Below are 25,218 nucleotides of genomic sequence, written 5' to 3'. Positions count from 1 at the left end.
TCATAGAGTATGAACTATGATGCATGTTCATAGTCTTATATAGAAATTTGTGTGGGATGGAGTGAGGCAAACTTTAATAATTAATAATTCTGTGATCTTAAGTAAATAGATTAATCTTTCTTTGACCCAGTGTTAAGATTTTTAATGTCACTGGTATTGCCGTGCAGAACAAATTATACCATAAAGTACCTCACATGGCATCTGTTACCTCGTAAGTGTATAACAGTATAGCTAACAGGTATTCAATGTTTTTTTCTTTTTTTTCTTTTTCCTTTTATTAAGTCATATACACATAGATCATGAACACATTTATACATTTGTGGGGTACAATGTGTTGATTTTTTTATACAATTTGGAGTACTTACATCAAACTAATTAATATAGCTTTCACCTTATTTACTTGATTATTGTGTTAAGACATTTATGTTCTATACTTGATAGATTTGACTTGTACCCTTGCAATATGCTCCATAAGTGTGGTCCCATCATTTACCCTCCCTCTATCAAACCTCCCCCCTCCTTTCCCTTCCACTCCATTTCTCTCCTTCATCATGGGCCATAGTTGTGATCTATGTTTCATAAGAAAGTGTGAGTAAATATAAATTGGTTTCATAAAAGTACTAAGTCCATTGGATACTTTTTCTCCCATTCTTGAGATACTTTACTAAGAAGAATGTGTTCCAGCTCCATCCATGAAAACATAAAAGAGATAAAGTCTCCATCTTTTTAAGGCTGCATAGTATTCCATGGTATACATATGTAATGGATTAATAAATTGGGCTGCATTCAGGGGTCGATGGGCACTTGGGCTTCTTCCATGACTTGGCAATTATGAATTGAGCTGCAACGAATAATCTGGTGCAAATATCTTTGTTACAAAGTGATTTTTGGTCTTTTGGATATACTCCTCATAGAGGAATTGCAGGATCAAATGGCAGGTCTATTTTTAGATCACTGAATATTCTCCAAACTACTTTCCAAAAGAAATATATTAGCTTGCATTCCCACCAGCAGTGCAGAAGTGTTTGCTTTTCTCTACATCCACGCCAACATCTGTAGTTTTGGGATTTTGTTATGTGGGCTATTCTTACTGGAGTTAGATGATATCTCAAAGTGGTTTTTATTTGTATTTCTCTGCTGATTAAAAAATGATGAGCATTTTTTCGTGTGTCTATAGACCATACACCTCTCTTCTTCAGAGAAGTTTCTGTTCAAGTCTCTTGCCCACAATTAAATGGGATCACTTGTTATTTTCTTAGTAATAAGTTTGAGTTCTCTGTGGATTCTGGTTATCAAAGCTTTCTCAGAAACATAACCTGTAAATATTCTCCTCCATTCTGAGGGCTGTCTACTTGCTTTAATTATTGTGTTCTTTGCAGTACAGAAGCTTTTTAGTTTGATCAGATCCCAGTCATATGTTTTTGGTATTGCTTCAATTGCCCGGGGAGTCCTCCTCATAAAGTTTTCTCCCAGCCACCTAATCTTCGATAAACCAAACAAGAGCATCCACTGGGGAAAAGTCTCCGTATTCAATAAATGGTGCTGGGAGAGCTGAATATCCACATGTAAAAGACTGAAACTGGATCCTCCACTCACAAAAATTGATTCAAGATGAATAAAGGACTTCAATTTAAGGCATGAAACAATAAAACTCCTCAAAGAAAGAACAGGAAAAACATTGAAAGATACAGGCCTGGGGAAAGACTTTATGAGGAAGACTGCCATGGCAATAGCAACAACAGCAATAATAAATAAATGTGATTTAATTAAACTGAAAAGCTTCTGTACAGCCAAGGAGACAACAACCAAAGCAAAATAGACAACCTACCCAATGGGAAAAGATATTTGCATATTTTGAATCAGACAAAAGCTTAATAACCAGGATCTATATAGAACTTCAATTAATCCATAAGAAAAAAACCAACAATCCCATACATCAATGGGGAAGAGAGATGAGTAGAACCTTCTTTAAAGACAACAGAGGAATGGCTAGCAAATGTATGAAAAAATACTCATCATCCCTAATTATTAGAGAAATGCAAATTAAAACCACCCTGAGATATCATCTAACCCAGCGAGAATGGCCTATATCACAAAATCTCAAAACTGCAGATGCTGGTGCAGATATGGAGAGAAGGGAACACTTTTACACTGCTGGTGGGACTGCAAACTAATACAACCTTTTTGGAAGGAAGTATGGCGAAACCTTAAAGAACTCAACCTAGACCTCCTGTTTGATCCTGCAATCCCATTACTGGGCATCTATCCAGAAGGAAAAAAAACCTTTTATTATAAAGATACTTGTACTAGGCTATTTATTGCAGCCCAATATATAATCACTAAAATATAGAAACAGTCTAAATATCCTTCAACCCAGGAATGGATTGGCAAGCTGTGGTATATATATATACCATGGAATATTATTCAGCCATTAAAAAAATGGAGATTTTGCAGCATTTGTACTAATCTGGATGGAGGTGGAACACATTATTCTCAGTGAAGCATCACAGGAATGGAGAATCATGAATCCTATGTATTCAACTTTGATATGAGGTCAATTAATGACACGGTGGGGCATGGGTGGAGGGGAGACCAGACAGAGAAGGAGGGAGAGGGTGAGGGAAAGGAAAAGAAGAACAAAAAAAGAAAAAAAAAGAAAGAAAAGAAAATAGTGATTAATTCTCACATAAATTGGATTTAATTTTGACCAAAGTACATTACTTAAACATTAATTTTTAATTCAACTTGTTAATATGTTGTTTAGGATATTGCATCCTAATTTATAAGTGAAATATATTTGTAATTTCCTCTTTATAATAATATATTTTCTCCAATTTTAATATCAGGTGTATCCAGATGAAGTATTTCTTCTTTTTCTATTGTCTATAAGATTTGGTATGATCTGTTTTTTGAAATTATCTTTTACTTTGATTTATAAATATTAGTTGTCTATTTTTTGAGATTTTGGAAAAAAAATAAGAAGAAGTTAACTGATGACTTCATACTGAACCTCAGAGTCAAAGCATTCTATAACAGACATACTCTTATTTGACAATATGAATTTTACTTTATTTGTATTATTATTGCTTAATATTTCAATGCAGCAATCGTCTGATTTCTTTTCTGAATGTATTTATGTTCATTCTTTATGAGGTTTTTGTTTCTAGCTCTTATCTTAATCATTGTTATTGTTATTAAACTTTAAGCCTTTTTAATTTTGTGAAGGCAAAAAATGGAAACCTAATAAACACATGTATATGTAAAAAGAAAAAAGTTTTATCCCAAGACAATTTCTTCAAGTGTTTTCCCTGTACTTTCTCCAAGGATCTTTATAGTGGGTCATGTCTTAAGTTTGTCTTTTATACAGTGAGAGTCAATTTTTGTTAATGGGGAAAGGTGTGGGTCCAGTTTCAGTCTTCTACAAGTCACCAGCCAATTCACCCAGCACCATTTGTTAAATAGGGAATCTTTTCCCCAATTTATATTTTTGATAGGCTTATCAAAGTTCAAATGACGATAAGTGTCTGGGTTCATCTCTTGGTTCTCAAGTCTGTTCCATACATATGTCTCTCTGTTTTTGTGCCAGTACCATGCTGTTTTGATCACTATAGATTTATAGTAGAGTTTGAAGTCTGGTAGCATGATTACACCTGATTTGTTTTTATTTCTGAGTAATGTCTTGACTATTTGAGTTTTTTTCTGTTTCCATATAAAATGAAGTACTAGTTTTTCCAGATCTTTAAAGTATGACAGAGGTGCTTTAATAGGGATTGCATTAAATTTGTAGATTGCTTTGGGTAGTATGGACACCTTAACAATGTTAATTCTTCCCAGCCTGGTATGAGCATGGTATGTTTTTTCCATTTGTTAACATCTTCAGCTATTTCTTTTCTCAGAGTTTCATAGTTCTCTTTATAGAGATCTTTCACATCCTTTGTTAGGTACACTCCCAGGTATTTCATTTTCTTTGGCACTACTATAAAGAAACAGAGTCCTTGACTATTTTTTCAGCTTGACTATTGTTGGTAAATGCTACGGATTTGTGAGTATTGATTTTGTATCCTGAGACACTGCTATATTCCTTGATCACTTCTAAGAGTTTTGTGGTTGAGTCCCTTGGGGTTTTCCAGGTATAAAATCATGTCATCTGCGAAGATTGAAAGTTTGATCTCTTCTGACCCTGCATAGATACCCTTGATCACCTTCGCTTGCCTGATTGCAATGGCTAAGACTTCCACTACAATGTTAAAAAGCAGTGGAGACAGTGGGCAACCTTGCATGGTTCCTGATCTGAGTGTAAATGTTTCAATTTTACTCCATTCAATGTAATATTGGCTGTGGGATTGCTATAGATGGCCTCTATCAGTTTAAGAAATGTCCCTTCTATATCTATTTTCTTAAGTGTTCTGATCATGAAAGGATGCTGGATATTATCAAAATCTTTTTCTGCATCAATTGAGAGAATCATATGGCCTTTGTTTTTTATTTTGTTTACGTGATGTATTATATTTATAGATTTATGTATATAGAACCAGACTTGAGACCCTGGAATAAAACCCAGTTGGTTGTGGTGGATAATTTGTTTGATGTGTTGTTGGATTCTGTTTGTTAGGATCTTATTGAATATTTTTGCATCTATATTAATCAAAGATATTGGTATTTAATTTTCTTCTCTTGTTGGGTCTTTTCCTGTTTTGGGGATCAGGTGATATTTGCTTTGTAGAATAGGTTGGGAAGTATTCCTTCTTTTTCTATGTTTTTGAAAAGGTTAAGTAATATAGGTACTAGTTCCTCTTTAAAGATTTGGTTGAATTCTGATGTGGCACCATCTGGTCCCAGACTTCTCTTTTGGGGGAGATTTCTTATAGTTGATGCTATTTCAGAACTTAATATAGGCCTGTTGAACATTTCCACTTCTTTCTGGCTAAGTTTAGGAAGGTGCTTCCAAGTATTGGTCTATTTCCTTTAGATTTTCATATTTCTGAGAATAGAGTTTTTTGTAATATTTATTAAGGATTTTTTGAATTTCTGAGGAATCTGTTGTTATTTTGCCTCTGTCATTTCTGATTGATGAAATTAGAGATTTTACTCTTTTGTTTCTGTTTAGCTTAGCCAATGGTTTATCTATTTTATCGACCTTTTCAAAAAACCAACTTTTTGACTCCCTGATTTGTTTTATGATTCTTTCATTTCAATTTCATTTAATTCTGCTCTAATTTTGGTTATTTTTTTCTGCTGCTGGGTTTGGGATTGCAATGTTCTTCCTTTTCCAGTTGCTGGAGATGTCCCATTAAGTTGCTGATTTCCTCTGTTTCCATTCTCTTAAGGAAAGCTTGCAATGCTATAAATTTCTCTCTTAGGACTGCCTTTGCAGTATTCCACAGGTTCTGGTAATTTGTGTCTTCATTATTGTTTTGTTCCAAAAATTTGGTAATTTCTTTCTTTCTTTTTTTTTTTTTTTTTTGTAATAGAATCTGGTTGTTTTAATTTGCAACTCTCTAACAATATATGATGTTGAGCATCTTTTCATATGCTTATTTGCCATCTATATATCTACCTTCTTTGCTGTTCAGATATCTTACCCATTTTTTAATTGGACTCTTTGTTTTCTTACTGTTGAGTTTTAAAAATTCTTTGTATATTTAGAATAACAATCCTTTATCAGACATGTTTTTTGCATGACATGGAAAAGAAAAATATTTATTTTCTAAATTTCTGCTCTGCAAAGGACAGTGTCAAGAGAATAAAAGGAGAAGCCACAAACTAGGTAATTTCTTTCTTAATGTCATCTATGACCCAATTATCATTCAGCATAAGATTATTTAGTTTCCATGTCTTCGTGTGAGTTTCCAGAATCCTGTTGTTACTGAGTTGAACTTTTATTCCATGATGGTCCAAGAAGATACAAGGAATAATTTCTATTCTTTTAAATTTGCTGAGGTTAAACTTGTGACCTAAGATGTGATCAATTTTGGAGGATGTTCCATGTGCTGATGAGAAGAATGTGTATTCAGTTTTGTTAGGATGAAATGTTTTGTAGATGTCTGTTAAATCCAATTGTTGAATGGTGAAGTTTAAGTCTAAAATTTCTTTGCTTAGCTTTTTATTGGAGTATCCAACACTGCCAAAGGGATGTTAAAATCTCCTACTATTATGGTGCTGGAGGAAATCAAGTTGCTCATGTCTATTAGAGTCTCTCTTATAAACTGAAGAGCATTCTGGTTGGGCGCATAAATGTTAATAATTGAAATCTCATCATGTTCAGTGTTTCCCTTAATAAATATGAAGTAACCATCCTTATCTTTCCTTACTTTTGTTGGTTTAAAGCTTATTGTATCTGCGAATAAAGTTGCAACACCTGCTTTTTTCTGATTTCCATCTGCCTGAATTATAGATGCCCATCCCTTCACTCTGAATTTATATTTATCTTTTAAGGTAAGATGAGATTCTTGTATGCAGTAGATATGTGGCCTGAGTTTTTGTATCCAGTCAGCTAGGCTATGCCTCATTAGAGGAAAATTTAAGCCATTCACATTAATTGTGAATAGTGATGAGCCTGGTGATATTTTGTGTATTGAGTTTTTCAAAAGTCCAGTGGACATTTTTAATCCTTTTACCACCATGGAAGTTGGGATGTGATTGGAAGTCTCTGAGTGAGTTTCCTTTTGTGGTAGAGCATTGTGCTGGTCATTGTGGAGGATGGGTCTGAGAATATCCTGGAGAGCTGGTTTAGTTATGGCAAATTTCTTCAACATGTGAATGTCATTAACGTATTTAATCTCTCCATCATAAATGAAACTCAGTTTAGCTGGATACAGGATCCTGGGCTGAAACTTGTTTTGTTTTAGGAGGTTAAAGTTAGATGACCAACCTCATCTGGCTTGAAAAGTTTCAGCAGAGAGATCTGCAGTCATTCTAATATTTTCCCCAGGTAGGTTATGGTTTTCTTACATCTCACTGCTTGTAGAATTTTCTCTTTCATATTAACTTCGGTATAGTTAATTATAATGTGTTTGGGAGATGCTTTATTTGGGTTGAGTCGTGCTGCGGTTCTGAAGCAGTCTGCTATCTAAATTTCAGAATTTCTTTCCATGTTTGGGAAGTTCTCCTTGATTATCTCTTGGAATAGAGACATCTGGGCTTTCAAAGCTACCTCATTGCCTTCAGGAATTCCTATAAGGTGAATGTTTGCTTTTTTGGAATTATCCCACGGCTCTCTGAGAGAATGATCAATTTTTGCTCTCCACTTCTCTTCCTCTTTGAGGTAAGGGAGCACTCAAAATCTTTGTCTTCGATGTCAGAAATCCTTTCTTCTGCCTGCTCCATTCTGTTACTGAGGGTTTCTACTGTATTTCTCATATCTTGTTGGGCTGCAGCTTCTTTTCTCAATGTGTCAAAATCTTAGGTGATTTTGTCTTTGAATTCATTAAATTCTTGAGACAACTTTTGAATTACTCCTAGAATTTCTAGTTCCAACTTTACTTCCATTCTGTTAATGTTATTTACCATCCAAATTCTAAACTCGATTTCTGACATCTCAGCCATTTGTTTATGAATGGGATCTTCTGGTGTGTCTGCCTTGTCATTCCTTGGGAGAGTTGATCTACTCTGATCATTCATGTTGCCATAATTTTTCTGCTGATTTTGCCCCGTGATTATTTTTCACCATTTGGCTAGATGAGTAGGTAAGGTGAAATTGGATTAGGGATCCTAGAGTTGTGATTAACTAGCCCTTTGCTAAAGAGCTGTGACTGGTGACTGTAGATTTCCCCCTATAGCTTTGCAAAGGACCCATATGGTACTACAGCCTGAGACTCTGGGGACCTGCTTAGTGTGGTGAGGCTAGGTGGCTCTGTCTTGTATTCAGCTGATCTCTGTCCAATCGTAGTGAATCACTGACTCTGGGTTGAAGACTCAGCTTGGAGGGTCCATGGGTGATTTGCCCAAGTCAAGAGTTCCAAATCGATTGTCTCAGTCAGCACCAACTCTCAAGTGGGAAAGTTCAAAAGGTGTCCAGCAACTAGGTAGTACAGGTCTACTGGCAGCTCAAGTGTGTTTTTCTCCAGTGCTCCTTGGAGTCAGAAGGGCCCACCCAGTAGAAGAGTTAGACCAGGGTGGCAGATGCCTCTTTCCCCACCTTGCACCTCCTTCACTGCCTGTCTCTGGTAATCCAAGTCTCTGCACTACCAGTCTCTGGTAACCCAGTCTCTGTGGCAAATTTAGTACCACTTTCATGGAAAACAGTATGGAGATTCCTCTAAGAAATAAAAGTAGAGTTACCATTTGATTCAGTCCCACTAATGGGTATTTACCCAAAGAGAAGTCATTTTATTCAAAAAACACCTAAACGGGAAAGTTTATTTAAGGACAATTCACAAATGCAAAGATGTGGAATCAGCCTAAGTAACCACTGATTGATGAGTGGATAAAGAAAATATGGTATAATGGAGTAATACTCAGCCATAAAAAGGAATGAAATAATGTCTTTTTCAGCAACTCAGATGAACTGGAGACCATTATCCTAAGTGAAGTATCTCAGGAATGGAAAAAACAAACACCACATGTTCTCACTGTGGGAGCTAAACAAGGGGTACACAGGCACAAAGAGATGTAAAGGGCATTGGAATACCAGAAGGGATGAGGGTGGAAGAAGGTGAGGGGTAAAAACTTATTGTTGGGTGCAATAAACACTATTCTGGTCATGGGCACACTAAAAGCCCTGACTCAAGCATTATACAAGGCATCCCTGTAACAAAAACATCTGTACCTTCTTAATACCTTGAAACAAAAATAGTTATCTCAATATTTAATTGAATATATATAATCAATAACTTTGCCAAGCTTCATTTCTAATACCTAATATCTTTCTATTTGCATAGATTCATAGATAGATAGGTATATAGACAGAAGCAAAAATAGGAAGGACAGAAGGAAGGAAGAAAGAGAGGGAGGGAGATGGGGGAGGGGAAGGAGAGAGGAAGAAAGGACTTAGTCATTTTGTAATTAATTGTACACATAGTTTTAAAATTAAGAATAATTTAATTTAATTTAGCTAAATTTACTAAATAATAGGCACTTAAGTCAACCTGATTGAAATCTGAACCTCAGATTAAAAACAAACTTTCTTTATCACAAGAAATATTATACCTTCTAAGACGATCTGAATTTCTTCAGGTTCAAAATAGTGACCTAAACACATAGCATTTGTAACCTCTTTCTTCCGAGACCCTACTAAAAAATTAAAATAAATAAATAAATAAATAAATAAATCATGAAAATAATGACATGATGATAAGGAGAGGAGTATTCCAATAATGGATGAGAAATTTCAACAAATATCTGGGAATCAAAAAGTAGATAGGAGTCAATCTACTTCCATGTGCTGCCTACATGCTCTATGGGGGCTTCAGAGGATTATCAGAGAAGCCCCCTGGCTCCGTGTCAGTAGGCAGTAGAGAATAGAAGTGAAAAGTGAAGATGGAATTGGAACATTAATTGGAGAGTGACTGAAGCTTCCTTAATGTATGATTTATTTAGGGGGGAGTGAGTTTAACACATTCTTTGGGGCAAGAGCTTGTATTTGATGCAATGAAATGTGGTTGCTGGCAAAGGGAATTAGAATTCAAATGTTGGAAGATTTGTCTCTAATACAATAGACCAAAATGTCTGGGGTTTCTAATGTGAGTTTTGCTGACCCTAAGGAAAGATTTTTCTCAACTCTAGCACATGGAGGTTCCTAAGACTGACAATGATTTATCTTTCTCATACAGTAAAGGTGGCCAGTTTATATGCCCTGTCCAGAAACATGCAGAACTCTCAGTCAGAATTTCCACTAAAGGTTTATAGCATTTATAAAACTGTTATAAACTATAAAGTTTTCCATTATAAAATGTCTTTTTCTTATTTTATATGTTTTGCTATTTCACATAAAAAATAAAGGTGCAAATGATTTTAATTATAATTCTGGTAGTTAACTTTATTTCAAAATCATTCTTTAACTTATTTTTTTCTATTTATCAGTCATGGGGAAATAAAACAATTTTTTTTTTTTTGCATTTACTTCCTCTGTCTTTGAGACAAGACATTTAACATCCTTCACTTTCCCTACTTGTTTACCTCTTTCTTTCTTGATTTTATTAAAAGTATTTTGAGTGCTATATTATTGTTTCAGTTCTCTAGAGAAAGTATTTTATTTCGAGAATTATTTTTCAATTTTGAGTTTCCATTTGTAACTCTATTGTAAACAATTATTTATACATTTCTCTATTAATTGGCTTTGGTGCTCATTTTCAAATGCTTTATTCCAAGTTGTCATTCTGGAACTTTTTAAAAATTTAATTTTAGTAAGTAGGAAAAATATCAAAATGTTTTCTTCAGAATTGGCATGTGAACTTATATGTTGTCAGCCCTTCAGTACTTACATATATTTTTTGATGATCTTACACATAAGCCAAACAGTTAACTAACTATAAAATTTGAAATCATATTTTTTCCATAAAACTTACTAGAAATTATTTCTTTGTCTTTTACCATTTAGTGTTACAGATATCTGAGGCCAGACTGATATCTTTTCATTATATGTAACCATTTAAAATTTATGAAAGATGCTTTTAAATATCTCATTATTTATAATGATATAAATACATATGATAATATTATTAATAATAAATATGTAATTGTTAAGCTGGTGGCCCTCCTGGCTGACACCCTTGGCCTTCTCTCCTACTTCACCACTTTCCTGAGGAAGCAGTCTTCTTGATAATTGCCTTCAAGGATAGCACAAATTGGTTTCATCAACTAATAATAATTTTAAAATAGACTTCATCAACTCTGCTGCTTTGTTCTCATTTAGGATCTACAGTATGGTAATGCTGTCTTTGGAGCAGTTCATGAGGCCATTATAACACCATGACTTGCTGAATAGAAAAATATTTTTCTCTGGTTCTTTCTATTGAAAATTTCTCAGTATCGAATTAAACCAGGTTAAGGAGGGAAATAACTCTAAAATGTACTCTATCAGCCTAAAGATTTTTAATGGACAGTCTTGTGGAGTCTATGTAATACTTTTCATGTCAGAACACTGAAAAAGGTTATTTAAACCTTAAGACTTTAATTACAACTCCAATCCCTTGAAAATGTTTGGGCTTATATTTGTTTTTAAAGAGATAATGCATGTGAAAGTGCTTTGTAAACAAAGGTAGTGGGTGACTTAGTCGGACACAGATGGGATTTGATAACAGAACATTTGAATTTGTAACAAAGGATTGGAAAATGGCTATCTGTAAGCTCATGACTTTGTTCTTTCTTTGAAAAATAGGGGCAAGGCAAGTACCTACTTGGTTGAATTTGTATGATAATTGGATAAGAATATATACGATGCACCTACCAAAAAATAGCTTTTTTCTCCAACTACCAAATTTAATGGGAGAGAAATAAGATTTATGTAAGTGTAGAAGAATGACATATTCCTGTGTAGGAAGACTAAATACTATAAACATTCTAAGTTTTCTAAAATTCAGATGTATGTTCACTGTAATTCAATAGGATTATATATAATTATCACTATACCCAATAGATTACTTTTTAGCCTCCACCATCTCCTACCCTCCCACTTTCTTGATTTTCAGTGACCATTACATCTGTTTGTGCTGATGTGTGCCCACTGATTAGCTCCCAATTATTAGAGAGCATGTGGAGTGCTTGTTTTTTTCATTCCTGAGATACTTTACTTAGGATAATGGTTTCCAGTTCTCACCAAGATCCTACACTAGACATTATTCCATTCCTTTTTATGGCTGAGAAGTACTTCATGGTATATACATACTACATTTTCCTAATCCACTTGTGAATTGATGGGCAGTGTTGCTGCACAGACTCCAAGGAACATCAGTCTGGCGGTTTGTGATGGTAGTTGGCGGGTCCCTTCATAGCTTAGGCTCAGTGTCTGTGGGGGGATCAGGGAGCCCTAGAGCTGTTTTCTCCTGTCCTTTCCCATGTGTGGTTGCCTCTCCCAGGTACCTTCTTATCTTTCTGACTAGATCAACATGTTATCTTTTCTTTGACTCTGAATATTCCCCATCAGTTCTCCAGTGAGTCACGATTCTCTTTCCAAGAAGGCCCATCTGTAGGTGGGCATTCACCTGCAACTTTCAATACTCTCTATGAGGGCAGCACATGTGGGCAGCTTCTAGTCTACCATCTTTCCCTTCCCCCACAAAGTAGCTTTTTGATTAAAGTCCCATCTCATAAGGGGACAGACAACCTGTTAGCTGTTACTTTTCTAGAAAGATAAATATATGAAGAATAGCATCTTTCATTGAAACTGATATCCATCCAGATATTTCTCTTACACAAGTTATTAGTGGATGAAACCAATTTGTCCTACCCTGGGAGAAAAAAAAACAAAACAAAACACCAATTCTCTCAGAAAGTTAAATAGCAGAAGGCATATTGTACCAACCAGGAGAATTGTCAGCTTAATTAGATGCTTCCATCTACTTAGTAACAATATTTGAACTCCAGACCGTTGTCGATGTTCTCCAACTTATTAGCCAAACTGGGCATAATGAAAGTCTACAACCTTGCGGGAAGTGACTAGAAGATGCTAGAGAGTAAGGTAGCAACCAGGTAGGCGGGAGAACACCTTTGTCCTATGGGATGTGGGAGGGGAACATTGATTGCAAGAAAGTATCAGAAACTATTGATATGGTGGAGTTCTAAATGGATTGCAAAGAGGGAAGGACAGATAATCAATTTATTTCTCCACATCCCATTCTGATAGCTTGGACTGGGAAGAGGAAAACTTGTCAATTGTTAGTTAGATAACCATATGAATTCACACTCTCAGCCCAAGCTGCACATTGTTTATTGATGGTCTCATGTCTCATTGTTAAGTATTTTATCAAAGGCTTCTGAAATGTCTGAGATATAAGGCGATTATTGGCTCTAACATATGAAGAGAAAAACCCCAAGGTCAAAAGTTTCATTTCAGCAAATGTCTCCAAAATATCCTTAAAGGTTACATTTATTAACTTTGGTAGTCTTTGAGAAGTTCATTACATTTGAAACTAGTTAAGTTTGTATTCTTTCATTTTGCTATAGTTCTCCAGTATGCAGTATGATTGCTGAGCTGTATCCAAGAATAAATTAAATACACTATACAATGAAAAATAATTTCAAAACTGAAATTATAAAAATCCTTTAAATATTATATAGCAAAACATTTATGTTAATTGTGGGATATGAGTATATTCTAATATATTTGGTATAATGTGGGATGGAAACTACAAATTAGAAAGATGGCTCATGCCTACATCTTAAAATTACTCTAGTACTGAGTGGTTTTTATGTCCTTTGTAAGCAAAAACTCTAAAAGCTTAATATGTTTTACTTTTCATAGTGCAGAAATAATCTACAAGCCAGAAGCCTGAATGTGATAGAGTTTACTTTTTTCTTTGAGTGAGCATATTAAGAAAAATTTGAGTATATTCTCTAAGCTCTCAGGGCCCATGTTCAGCAACATTTGAGACATCTAAAAATAGTGGCATTTCCTAAAATCCGAGAGGATGCAAATAATTAAATCCTTAAAATGAGATAATAGCAGGAGAGTCATACATTAATATAGCCACCAAAGTATTTTATTATAGAAATAAGCCTAACTTTTGGTAGTGATTTAGGCTGCTAAGCTTGACATTTGCCTAATTTATCATCTTGTTTGTGATCACATTGATGTGATGGAAGTCTGACATCTTGTACAGGTTTTTAGAATATTTATGATAGTCCATTTTTTAGAAGTTGAAAAATTCCACTAATTATATTGCAGAATCTGTCTATTTGTGTCTGTTTTGTCTTGGCAGCAAGGAAGATGTTCAGCAGAGTTTGCTCAGCTGTTCCATTACCCATTCCATGTTTCTAAATCTCAATATTTAATCCAATTGTTAAAATTCAGCTCAGACTATAAATCACTCCTGTCATGACTCCCTTTCAAAGTGCCTGCAGATATTGCTATTCACCCTTACTATTTGTCCTTGACTGTGCCTCTTGAATCATTGGCTAAGCCTTGGTGAGGAAAATAGCAGCTTCTTTAGGTATTTCCAGCAGGAGGAGGTTTAATATTGGGAATTAGAGGCTCACACAACCATTAAAGGCTGGATGAATAAAAGTCAGAGGGGTGTATTTCAGGGAATTTACCATCTGCTGATGCCCATATTCCTCAATATAATTGCCAGAGAAAAATAACGCTTTCCTTGTCTAGTGCCATCCAAATCTCTTGCAGGTGCCTCTCATTGGCAGCATCTAATTGAAACCCTGCTGGCAATGGAGTCTGGGAAATGTAGTTTCCAGAGTTTATGCGATACTAGTACAGGGAAGAGTTATAGATAGGTGGGAATGGTTCCTAGAATCAATAAGCAGTATCTTTTTCCTAAGTATTTCCATAATGTCTTTGTCCAATCATTTCCAGTCATTCAAAATATATTTGGGAAATAGCTAATGAAGCCTGTGTTTATCAAAATTGTAAGCATCAGAAATGTGGCCTGGAAGATAGTAACTAGATATTCTAACAAAAAGAGGTTTCTGTGACAAAAAATAGATTGAGAAATGATGTATTCTCTGTCTCCCTCTGGATTATTTTCAATGTAAATTAGTTCATGATTTTTTTTTCATTATCCACATTGATGTACCATGTTTTCTCTTTTTCAGACCCAGTGTTTCCTAAAGCTTATTTTTTCTGTAAGTATTTTAATTGCAGCACACTTCTTCAACATACTGCAGACTAGTGTGGGCATGTTAAGTCATTCAAAAGCTTTTATTGAGACCTATTTGGAAAACTGAATTAGTTTGTTGTCAAACTACGGAAGGTATTGAATGTCAACCCTTTAGTGGATCATATTTATGTAAATTGATTTTGCATACAGATAGAGGTTTCACTGATTTCACTTATTTTGGAGGGGAGGGACTTGACAAAATTTGGTATTCAAAAATGTGAATGAAAACAAGCATGCTTCTTCTAATCATTTGTCAACTTTATCTTGTCTCAAGTTTAGTGGCTCATTTAAAAAAATATTCTTAGTTCTATAGTGGGGATGGTTAGAAGAGATGCTGTTAGTTCTTAGCTGTGTACTAAATGACATCAAAATCTGAGAGAAGCAAGTCAGAATTAATATAATTTGTAAAATAGCCTTATTATGAAAATGCATTTAGAGTGGGAGCTGTCAACCCTCCAAATCATTAACCATTAATTCAGTTAATTAACTAAATCATGATCCTTTAATAGAAAAGTCTAACATTTCAGAGAAATCTTTGATGACATGTTATCTGATCTTCTTGCAATGATTGCTCTCAAATGCAATCTACAACATATTTTTGGAACAGAACCACATTGGCTAAGGAATCACAGTCATGTGAATATTGAATGGATCATCCGTGAAGTGCTCTTTTATAGGAAAATAGTACAGAGTGACTTTTCTGGGAAATTGCTTCAATGATCTTTATATAGAGATAATCAGAATTTGGTTGTTATATCATGATGCCATTCTGAATAATGGACTTTAAATTAAATAGCAAGAGTCATAGAATCTTAAGCTTGGAAGCGAGCCTAGCGGTTATCTAGTAGAACCAATCATCTGATGCTTGACTTCTACAACATTCCTAATGAGAAAGTTTATGGGCCTACTTTTAAATCCAAAAGGTAGTCCCTTCTACCATTAAATTTACAAACCTACTGTAGAAATTCTAATGATTTATAAACATATAAAATCTTTATTACATCAATCTGAACTCTCCTCTTGTAGTTTTAGTTTGGTTTTGCAAAAACACTCTTTGAAGCCCAAAAGAACAAACCTAATCCTTCTTGCACATGCCAGCTTTTCACATATTTAAAGATAGTTAGGGGGTTCTCTGATTCTTCCTTTATCCTCACTAAGTATTCTCAGGATCTTTAATTGTTTCCTATAAGTATCATGGTATCGAGTTTAATTGAGTAACATACACTACTGCTTTGCTTACATCCACATCTAACTGGAAAGGAAGCTGGGAAATATCTTTATTGAGGGTTTGTACCCAACTACAATTCTTTTCCTTTTTTATGGAAAAAGTAGAGAACACGCATGTTAAAATAATTAATAGGCTCTTCTATGTGAACATTTCACCTGTACTTGTAAATTCTCCTTTGTTTCTAGTTGTACTGGTTTTGTTCTGATACTCAAATTTTATTTAATATTACTTTAGATATGCCTACTTTCTTCGAATTGTTTTTTTCTTTGTATCTTTGTCCAATCTTTTATTCTAAGGCTTTCTATGAAAAAGATTTTCATAGAGAAATCTTTTAAGGATTTCTCTATGAAAATGATAATCATAATTTTGTATCTGTGGAATTTCATAAATTTATGTTGATTAATGTTACTGCTATATTTAGATGTATTTTTCCACTATATTGTTTTATACCTTTTATTTATCCCTTTTTTCTATTTATTTTTCCTTTTGCTCTATTTCTTCCTTTTGGATTATTTGAGTTTCTTTTCTCATAATTTCATGTTTTTCTCTCTAGTAGATTAGAAATGAGGACTATTTTTAGTTTTTAATGGTTATCCTGATAATCATGGAGTATTGTTAGCTCCCTCTACACAAAACCTACCAGGAACATACCTGCAGTCAAACAAAGTTGGGTTTCTTGGGCAACAAAGGAGACAACATACCATTAACAACTATGAGGTGTCTCAGTAAGAGAGTGTTAAGTTGGGCTTGTAAGAGGACTCGGGCTTATTTTAGGTAATTTTGGTGTAGGTTCAAGGATCAGGGCTTTCCTCCAAATTGGATGCTGTCAAAAAGCAGGGCCAACTGGATGACTTGGAAATCATTATTTTTTTACTTTATTTTATTTTTTGCAGTTTTTGGCAGGGGCTGTGTTTGAACCCGCCACCTCTGGCATATGGGGCCGACGCCCTACTCCTTTGAGCAACAGGCACTGCCCAGAAATCATTATTTTTTATCCAGAAGGCAGAAGGAAAGAAGATAGGTTAAAACTGTCATTGGTAAAGAAGCAGAAACCATTTATATTAGCCAAGATGAAGAATGTTTGGTCATGTTTGTAGTCTGAATCCCCTTTCTTGTCTCTGAGTCTTTATTTACTTTCCCCACACATGTGGCCCTTCGAAACTTAAGCATTAAGTCAATATCCAGAGAATTTGCTATGTTGGACTTAAAGTCTATGTTGTGAAGTTGATTTTTTTCTTTTTTGTTTTTAAAATAGATTTTCTTCTAATACTGGATTTTTGCTTTATTATATATCCTTACATAACCTAGCTCTTTTTAATTTTAATAAGATTCAAGTTTTCTACATCACAACCAAATATTCCTTTGTCTGAGAGGCCCTTCATGACTCCATAATATAGAGTAACATGCCTCCTCATTTCCTCTTATTTTATACATGTTGATTCCCTTTATTGTACTTACTGACATAAACCATCCTTATACCATTTACATTTTTAGTTTTTTTGTTTATTGTCTACATTTTCCAGACTAAAATGTAAGTGCAGGGATCACCTTGTTCACCCTTGTAATCATAGTACCCACCACAATGGTGTTCACAATAGGTGCTCAGATCCCCTAGGATCCCTGGACTCTTTGTGTGTGCCCATCCCCCACCTACTCTGTATTTTGCTTTGCTTTACTTTTGATACCTGCATAGGATCTATCCTTCTCTTCAAAGAATTACGCTTTGGCTACTGGAACTGCTTTCCTCATGCACACAGAGAGTTGGAACTACCTGAGGGTGTACATAGCCACAATGGGTGGGCTTTAGCCAAAGAAGAACTGCTTGAGACTACTGGAGGTGCAGCTTATATTTTGGTTTAAAGTTGAGAGCTTGCTTCCCCTACTTCATCACTGGTCTTTTCTGGGGGTGTTTCCTTAAAAAAAATCACTTGCAAGGAATCCTCTTTTGAGGGTCTGCCTCTTAGGTCCTCCAACCTAAGACTGCTCAATAAATATTTATTAAATGAATAACTAAGTTTCTCTGCGTTATCATACTTTTTTGTTAGACTGTTGTACTAGCTCTTATTTTCTCTCATTTCAAAGACTATCTTTTTCTTGGATTTTATTTAAGTCACAATATAATTTGTTGTATACTATATATAGCAAATATTTTTTCTGACTGTCAAATGTTATGCCCTAGTATAGAATATTCTTGTGCCCTATGCAGTGAAGTTTTGTTAGTTTGTTTACCTATCGTTGAATGAAAAACAACTGATGCAGGAAATTACTTTCCAATTAATAGTGTTAAACAATTATTGTTAGTTGCCTTCCATGGTTACCCAGTTGCCTTTTAGAATTACCTTTCTAGTCTAAACTTTTAGGCATTTGTATGTTCAAAGCTCTTACCTGAATTACTTAATGCTAACAGTTATTATTTTAGAAATTAGAAAGAACCTTTTGATGCCTGGGTAGTGTAATATGTGATGTATACAGGTAGGAGGGAGCTAATTTATTTCTTAAGAATTTGGTGGAACTTGGGCGGTGCCTGTGGCTCAGTCAGTAAGGTGCCAGCCCCATATACTGAGGGTGGCAGGTTCAATCCCGGCCCTGGCCAAACTGCAACAAAAGAAATAGGTGTTGTGGTGGGCACCTGTAGTCCCAGCTACTCAGGAGGCTGAGGCAAGAGAATCACTTAAGCCCAGGAGTTGGAGGTTGCTGTGAGCTGTGTGATGCCATGGCACTCTACCGAGGGCCATAAAGTGAAACTCTGTCTCTACAAAAAAAAAAAAAAAAGAAAAAAGAATTTGGTGGAACCTATACTTCATCATTTACTTCATGCCAGACTCTTCTCTTTCCCTGAAGAGAAAAAGATTTGACTCGTTATCAAAATTTAGTGTTCAAATTATTGTAAATACATTGCCCTCACATTGGTTTCTCTCTATTGTAATCAGGCATCATGAGTGTTTGCAGACTTATGTTCTTCAAATAAAATCAAGAACAAAAGAACTATTCCGAAGATTTATAAAACAAAAAATTGGTTCTTAGAAAAGATAAATAAAATTGGAAAACTCTTGACCAGATTAACCAGAAACAGAAATGTAGGTTTTCTAATAAACTCAATCAGAAATGAAAAAGGGGAAATAACAACAGATACCACAGAAATGTAAAATATCATCACTTAATAATACAAAAATCTCTATGCCCAGAAATTTGAAAACTGGAGGAAATTGACCATGTGTGATTCCAGGAATCACACTACCTCCTTTGACTCAGTGAGGAAGAAATAGATCTCTTGAACAGATCAATATCAAGCACCGAAATTAAAACAACAACAAAAAAGCTGCCAACAAAAAGTCCCATACCAGATGGTTTCACACCAGAATTCTACCAAATCTTCAAAGAACGTCTTGTACTTATATTGCATAATTCATTCCAAACATTGAGAAGGAAGGAATCCTCCCTAACTCCTGCTATGAAGTAAATATCACCCTGACACCAAAACCAGGAAAGGACTCAACAAAAAAGAAAACTACAAACCGATATCATTAATGAGCATCAACCCAAAAATACTCAATAAAGTTTTAGCAAACAGAAAAAAGCTACACATCAAAGAAAACTCATCACGACTAGGTGGGCTTCATTCCAGGGATATAAGACTGGTTCAACATATGCAAATTTATAAATACAATTTACTAAATAAACAAAACCAAAAATCCTCTCATTAGACACAGAAAACACATTTGACAAAATTCAGCATTTTTTTTGGTAACAAAATTGGCATTGATGGGACATTCTTTGAGCTAATTGAAGCCATCTATGACAAACCCACAGCCAACCTTGTTTTGAATGGAGAAAAACTGAAAGCATTCCCTCTTACAACTGGAACCAGAAAAAGATGTTTGCTATTGCCACTACAATTTAACATAGAGCTAGAAGTACTGGCCAATGCAATCAGAAAAAAGAAGGATATCAAGGGTATCCAAATGGGACAGAAGAAATCCAATTATTGTTCTTTGGTGATGATATGATGTTCTACCTAGAAAATCCAAAGAACTCAACCATGAGACTCCTGGAATTGATGAGGAAATACAGCAATGTCTCAGTATATAAAATCAGTGTACACAAATCAGTAACCTTCATATACACCAAAAACAGTCAAACTGAGAATCAAATCAAAGACATAATACCTAATACCCTTCACTCTAGCACCAAAGAAAATGAAATACCTTGGAATACATTTAACAAAGGATATGAAGGATCTTCACAGCAAGAACTATAAAACATTGAAGAAAGAAATTGCATAAGATGTTAACAGGTATAAGAACATATCATACTGATGGCTTGGAAGAATCAACATTGTTAAAATGTCTATCTTACCCAAAGCAATCTACAAATTTAATGCAATCCCCATTAAAATGCCAAAATTATACGTTGAAGATATTGAAAAAATAGTTCTATGTTTCATATAGAACCAGAAAAAAAACCTGAGTAGCCAGTGCAATCTAAGAAATAAAAACAAATCTGGAAGCATCACTTTACCAGATTTCAGGCTATACTACAAATTTATAGTGGTCAAAACAGCATGGTATGGGCATCAAGATAGAGATAGAGATTAAAGGAACAGAACAGAGAATCTAGAGTTGAAACAAGCCTCATATTTCCAATCTGATCTTTGGCAAAGCAAATAAAGAATATACACTGGGGAAAGGAACCCTTATTCAAAAAATGGTGCTGGGAGCACTTGTTAGCCACAGGTAAAAGACTGAAACTGGACCTGCACCTTTTGCCACTTACAAAAATTAACACACATCAGATAAAAGATTTAAAATACAACACGAAACTATTATAAACCCTAGAAGAAAGTAAGGAAAAACTCTTAATCAGCCTAGGGAAAGAATTTCTACTTCTATGAGATCAACTATTTTTAGCTTCCACGTATGAATGAGAACATGCAGTGCTTGAATTTTTATTCTTGCCCTATTTCGCGTAACATAATGTTCTTCACTTCCATCCATGTTGCCATAAATGACAGAATTATATTATTTTCTTTATGGCCAAATAATATTCCATCATGCCTGTGTACCACATTTTCTTTATTCATATGCTGTTGGACACATAGATTGGTTCAATTACTATACATACCTTGGATATTGTGAATAGTATTACAACAAACATGGGGATGTAAATGTCTCTTCAATTTCTTGTCCTTGGATAAATTATTTTATACATACTGTTCCTTCTGCCTGAAAAGTTATTGCCTAGTTTTATTATTTGAAATAATCCTCATTATAGTCCAAGTTTCAGGTTAAATACTTCTTCAGTGGCACTTTATCCAGCCTGTACTTTCTACCCACATCACACTGAGTGAACTTCCTCCTTTCAGCTAAGCCCTATCGTGCTCTCTGTCTGCACCAGTCGTAAGTGTGGTGCTTGTTGACCTGATTTCACTTTAACACTTATTCACCCAGCTGTTGAGAATGCTGCTACTGACAGCTCTTAGTTCTCAGGCATCTTAGGGAATTTCCCTCATCTACAAAGACCTGCCTCACCCAAATTATGTTTCCTTCTCAGGAGCAGAGTACATCCAATGTCTTGTTGATATGGGGGTTGCAAAGACCTGACCTCTTGTACCAGTTTAGGACAACTTTGAAGGGCTGTCTCAGCTCCCCGGGGGATTGACTGAGGATGTTGTTGAGACCACATGAAAACCAGCCTTTTCCTGTGCCAAGCCTCTCTTCTTTCCCTTCCTCTGTGGGTGTTATACACAGAGCACGCCCTAATAACCTTCCTGTATAATTAAGCTTCTCAGAATCTTTGTTCGATGAAAGCTGACAACACAATGGTTACACATTATCAAACTTAATTTTCATCCTTGTTTAATTGTGAACATTTTCAGGATGGTACCATGATGTTAATTTTTATTTTCTAAACTTTTAACATAGTCTCTGACACACAATATGGTCAACAGTATTTCTCATTTAATAAGTGGGTGGATGTACATTCTCTTATTCTGACTACTTGGATAAAAAAATAAATCTTATCTATTTTTCTCCTTATCATTTCTATGGGCTTATATGTTATCATTAACTTACAAAATTTTCTTATGCTCAATATTAGTTTATGGCAGTGTCTATAATATATCATACTGATTCTGCTTTCCTCTTCAATATAATTAACTGAATAACATTGAATTTATTCATCTAAAATAAATGGTCTGCATAAGACTAAAATTTCAAAATCCATGTAAAGAAGTTGATTTTTTTCCTCCAGAATAAAATCTGCAAGTGATTTTTTTTTTTTCTGAAGTCAGGCTTATTATTTTTTTAAGGAAGAAAAGCTATTTGTTTGTTGTTGTACAACATTAGTGTAAACTAATGTTGTGGATGATTTGAATTACTTAGAAAGGCTTACTCTTGTAAGTTACAAATTTCCATTAGAACTTTCCTAAGGCTTACATGCAGGTTTCTTCTGCACTTGAAAGGACTTTTTAACATTTATGTATATTCTGCATACATTGAGACTATATGTACTCTCTATATTGACAGACATATATTTTAGAGAGGGAATGTAATAGGAAGTATATCAAATTAGGACACAGATGACCCCAATTTATTTTGGCTCCTGACAATTTCTTGGAACTCTGAATTATTATTTGATATCTTTACCATTTAACACTCATACTGGAAATATTACCAAAATTAGCTAATCATGAGAAAACCCTGTAAGTATACTATTTTCATTGTTATCATATAAAATCATTGAGACATTAGAAGTTCAAGCAGCTTGCTTAATTAAGATAAGAAAACTAGAGGAGCTGGCATTTGATAGTGAGTCAAAGTTACACTTAGCATTAAATTTCCTGGAGGGGAAAAATATGAAATGGGCTCAATTGGTTTCTGAATATTACCCCTGTTTCCTGTCATCAATCCTGCTAATAACTTTAAACATATTAACTGATGAGTGCTTAAGATGTGGCCCCAGTCAGGGATGTTCACATTAAGAAAACAAATGTAAAGATCATCCTTTAGTTTTTGGCTCTTCTCTAAGTCATCTTCCATAATACATAGCTGGACAACAGGAATGAAATGCCCAGGATCAGACTCAAACTATGTCTTCTGTCTTTATTCTTCCTGTACTTTCTTCATTTTTTTTCTATATGAAATTGTGAACAAAAGGAGCCTCACTGCAATAATTTTGTGTTTTCAGAATCTTGTTTAGGATGTGTTTTCTCCAATAATTAAATTCTAAGACACTAATACCACACTGGATATGACTGATTGGAATTCCCCATTCTTTCCTAACTTGTTCTGTGTCCTATCCTATTCTTCAAAGGCTAGAAACTAAGAACTACTTTTTCAGGCTCCTTTGCAGCCAGGATTCTAAATATGAATTAGCTTCTTTCAGTCAGATTTACTCATAAGAGATTTTGTGGGTAGACTTTAGGCAGAAACCAAATTCCAGAGGCTGTTTCTGCTGGCCTGCAGGGGTTGTAAAGTCAACTGAGTGTCTAGGAAAATCTGTGGCAATCAAAATCAGATTGAAATAACCAACTTTATGGATATCCAGAGGCAGCTTCCTTATCCTTGGATCTTATTATGGCGGCATGTTTTAAACCCAAGAGTTTCAGTGTTGGCTCCTGATTCCCGCTCCTCCAGGGTTTCCGATGGTGTCTTAACCCCTAGGTTTCTGATTTAAATTCGTTTTTCCTTAAAATAATTAGAAAATTTGTGTTTCCTGCTAGAAATCCTGACTTACACAAACACATGGTATAGATACTTCATGGTAGCAGTTTTTAACTCTTGTCTTTGAAGTGTAGAGAGTAAATCTTACACGTAAGTTATTTACACTGAATAACAACAGATAACCAGTTATCAATTGTCAATACTGCCAAAGATAGTATTAAAGACAGACTTTCTCTAAATCATGAGCTCAAGGGTGCTTTTTCCTTTTAACCTTCAGAGTTATAGCCTGTTCTATATATATATATATATATTTTTTTTTCTTTTTTGCAGTTTTTGGCCAGGGCTGGGTTTGAACCAGCCACCTCTGGCATATGCGGCAGGCTCCCTACTCCTTTGAGCCACAGGCACCGCCCTCCTCTGATATTTTTATCTTCATTTCCTCCTCTGGCATCGTTTTTTGCCAACATTAAACTGAGATGAGTCGAGGAGCAGGCTTAAGGGTCAAGAAACAGAAGTCAGAAGACTGGCTTGAAATCTACAGCTTTGCCTCACTACTCATGTGACCTGACACTAGTCCATTCTTTATTCTGAGGCTGTAGTTACATTAAAAAAGAAAAAAAAAAAAGGAGGGCAGGGCGGTACCTGTGGCTCAAGGAGTAGGGCGCCAGCCCCATATACCGGAGGTGGTGGGTTCAAACCTGGCCCCGGCCAAAAACAAACAAAAAAAACAAACAAAACAAAACAAAACAAAAAAAAAAAAAAGAAGAAGAAGAAAAGAAAGGAGGGCACCTATATATCCCTGAAAATAAGGTATAGAATTCTACCTGTGACTAATAATGTGGTCTCTGGCTGAGCTGCCACATGAATCCTGACCACCTAGAGTCCTCTGAACATTGGCACTGATTGATTTTTCAGTTCATTTTATGTGCCCACAGATACTTGGGTAAATCCTCATTTCCATCTGACCTTCTAAGGCACTACATTTAAGGCCCCCTCCTCCATGATTTGGCTATAAGACAGATTAAAATGTGTTTCACAGCTTCTAATAATGAAACCAATAAGTCATTTTTTAATAGAGTTTGCCTGTTATATGATACCAGTTGCGGTCTCAAATATCATCATTATTCAGAAACTCCACTGTGTTTACAAAAAGGAAGTGCCAGATAATTAAACTTAATTATTAATAAAATTATAGCTTTTGTGAAAATTGTCTAGAAAGGTATGTTTTAACTTGCCTTAAAATAAGAATCATCAATACGCAATGAGGTACTGAAGAAAATTGCCTTAGAACTAGAACTATCCATCTACAGTTAGCTCTTGAATAGGATGGATAATGTATTGATTAAGAACATGGACTCTGGGGCGGCGCCTGTGGCTCAGTGAGTAGGGCGCCGGCCCCATATGCCGAGGGTGGCGGGTTCAAACCCAGCCCTGGCCAAACTGCAGCAAAAAGATAGCCGGGCGTTGTGGCGGGCGCCTGTAGTCCCTGCTGCTCGGGAGGCTGAGGTAAGAGAATCGCTGAAGCCCAAAAGGTTGCTGTGAGCTGTGTGAGGCCACGGCACTC

This window comes from Nycticebus coucang, chromosome X, assembly GCF_027406575.1.
Source record: "Nycticebus coucang isolate mNycCou1 chromosome X, mNycCou1.pri, whole genome shotgun sequence".
Taxonomy (NCBI): Eukaryota; Metazoa; Chordata; class Mammalia; order Primates; family Lorisidae; genus Nycticebus; species Nycticebus coucang.
The sequence above is the reverse complement of the archived record's forward strand: the minus strand, read 5'-3'. Positions refer to the sequence as shown.